The 2807-nt window shown below is 50.8% G+C and overlaps 1 protein-coding gene across 1 annotated transcript in view; it reads right to left on the reverse strand.

The window, feature by feature from the left end:
* Positions 1-2807, reverse strand: part of LOC104272271 (nucleus accumbens-associated protein 2-like) — a gene marked incomplete at both ends in the record, with an annotated part of 13395 nt that overhangs the window by 10064 nt on the left and 524 nt on the right.

Below are 2807 nucleotides of genomic sequence, written 5' to 3' on the forward strand. Positions count from 1 at the left end.
AGAGAAAACTATTCTCTCAGCTAATTACCACAACTATTCTATAATGGTTATTTTAGATGAATTTTTAATGAAGTGTGCTCTTGTCAGTTCGGGATTTCATAACTTTCAAGTCCAGCCTTTACGTTCCGGCCATTTGCTGCATAAAGATTCCTCGTCTCCCCTGCAAACCGGCGCAGCAGGAGCCGGGGAGGAGGACGGACCCTCGCACAACTCCGCTTGCGCCTGTCAAAATTAAATTAACTGCATCTGCTAAGCAGCGAGCTGACTGACAAGAACGCGGTTCAGAGCAGAAAGAAAAACGCCGAGCATCTGCAAGTACTGCTGAAACCCACTAAAAAAAAGACGCTGTAATTAACAGGGATAAAAATACTTCGCTTTTGTTTAATATTTTCTGGAGTTGCGCATTCCTCGGCTCAGATGCTAGAAACCTCGTTAAGCCTCACTCGTGTCCTCAAGGCCCCCCATGTGCTCTCCACGACCTCGTTACGGAGCGAGGAGCCATTCTACCGCGATGCTCCCAACCCGCCGTGGGGACGGCGCTGGTGACGCCGCAGCCACCAGATGTGGCCAGAGGCTGATGGGAGCTGAGGCACCTTTTCCTACATCCCTCTGCAAGCTGCCATCCTGCCTGTGGACACCTAAACCTAACCCTTCCGTCAGCCTGTGTTTAAGACTGGGCTTCTCCTTTCACTCCTCTGTGTCCCTTTCACAGGTCCAAGCCTTGTCCTGGTCCGTCACACCAGGACCTCCCTCTCCTCGCTCCCCCTACCACCACCAAACCCTTGGCCAAGGTTACAATGTGCTCCTCAGCTCTCCCATCCCAGCTTTGGAGATTTGGCGTGGTTGTGATTAAGAAAAAGGAGGGGGAAAAAAAACCATATTAAAAAAACACCTCAGAAGAGGCTTCGTGACCTCCTGGGCTTGGGGGGGAATTGCTGAGCACCTGGTGATGCTCAAGTTGAGCGAAGAGCATCAGCCACCAGGGTCCCACCATGCACCAGATAGCATTAGCTCAGTCAGTGCTTCAGCTGGGGAGTGAAAAAGCAGAGAAAAAGGAGCAAAAAAGCCCAACCCAGCCCTTTCTGCAATTCAGGGCTTCATCTGCCATGCTCTTCTTTGGCGTTGGTTTTGTTTTCACAAACGGGGCTCTTGGAAACCTTGGCAATCGCTATCTTGAAGGGCTCTCCCCTCCCCCAGGCCTTTGTAAGGCTGTCGGGATCGACATGCCAGGAGCAGGATTAGCTGGCTTTCTCTCTTCCATCTTATGGTTTTATTATTCTGCACCTTTTGAGGGTACAGTTTATCCCAAGTAATTAAAACACAGTTAGCTGTACAAGTCCAAACCATAATGGAATAGCTTAGGTTTTATTTTTTTTAATCTCCTTTTTGTGTGCCCTCTTTTCCAGGAAGTCTGATACTATAGCTGGCTTATTTAAAACAGGAAACTCCCTTGAAATGTGCTGGTGTGGAAGAGATATTTTAGCAGAAATGTAGTATATTAGAGCCTTACAGCAGGGCCGGGCAGTGCCGCACTCCTGACCTGCCTCCTCCCTGCACGGCTCCTGCCTCAGCATCCCGGCGTGGTTCAACTCTTCCCCCTACAGAAACCGAGCAGGAAAATTCAGCTGCGAGATGCCCGGCTCTGGCGCGAGGGCCGGAGGGCTGCAGCATTGCCAGCAATGCCCGAGAAAGCAACTCGTATTTTCACTTTTCTGACTCCTGCCCCACAAGAATTAGGTGCTGCCTGCACCGTCCCGGTCCTGCCCTCACCCTCTGAATTCCTCTTGTTCTGTTCCTGCATGAATCGACCCCTTGACAGCGAAGGAAAACGCCGCGTCCAGGGGTATAATCCCATTGCTCTGAGGAATAACGCCGCGAGCCCCGGCGCTGAGCCCACGTTACTCACCGCCTGCTCTACAGCGGGGAAGCGCAAAGCAAAATAAAACCAAAATCAGCGTGAGGGAAAACAGCCTCATTTCTGTTCGGTCTGACTCTGGGGCACCGGGTCCTGATCCTGCCGGGTGGGCGGCCATGGAGGAGACCTCAGCCTCGTCCCCTTCCCCGGATCCCACTTCTCACCCAGCCCGTAACAACTGCCGGGACTCGAAACACAACAGAGAGTGCTTTTGAGGCTCATTTTCTGCAACTGGCTTGTCCACTTTTCTCAGCAAATATTTCTAATATTAAAACAATACCACTACTACCAGTAGGCTTTCCCCTTTTTGCATGTGGCTTGCTAAAAAATGCCTGGAAAAATATTGCTTATCTGCTTGCTACCCCGCAGGGGGAACATGCCAAGGGGACCCTGAAAGTTAACCAAAGTTAAATCACCTCCTCTACCTCAGGCATGTCCAGCGACCAACCTAATAGAGAAATACAATATTATCAGGAGGCCCCCAAATTGCTGCTCCCTTTTTGGCAGCGATGTGCTGGGCAAGGCTGGTAAAGGAAAGAGGGAGTCTCTTCAAGCAGTGGGCAAGAAAGCCCTTCTTTCTGCAAATATTCCTGATTAATATCTATGAAAATTATTTATGTTTTTCTCCCTTCTTTGACATGTCATATGTTCATCACTTTTAAAAAAATTTTACTCTAAAAGGCCAGGACAGAGGGAATGTGCCTTGCACCTTGCTGAAGACCAACTCCCAGACCCACCACCCAAACCCTGTCGGGCTGGCGAGGGCTGACGCTTCCCTTCCCAAGGGTGACCCGTGGCCGGCGAGCTCAGCCAGCACCACAGGACGGTGTCACCACCACAGGGCTCACCAACCACCGAGCTGTTGGTCGGCAGCCTCAGCCAAAAAAACGAA

Source organism: Apaloderma vittatum, unplaced genomic scaffold (genome assembly GCF_000703405.1).
Source record: "Apaloderma vittatum isolate BGI_N311 unplaced genomic scaffold, ASM70340v1 scaffold24713, whole genome shotgun sequence".
NCBI classification, from domain to species: domain Eukaryota; kingdom Metazoa; phylum Chordata; class Aves; order Trogoniformes; family Trogonidae; genus Apaloderma; species Apaloderma vittatum.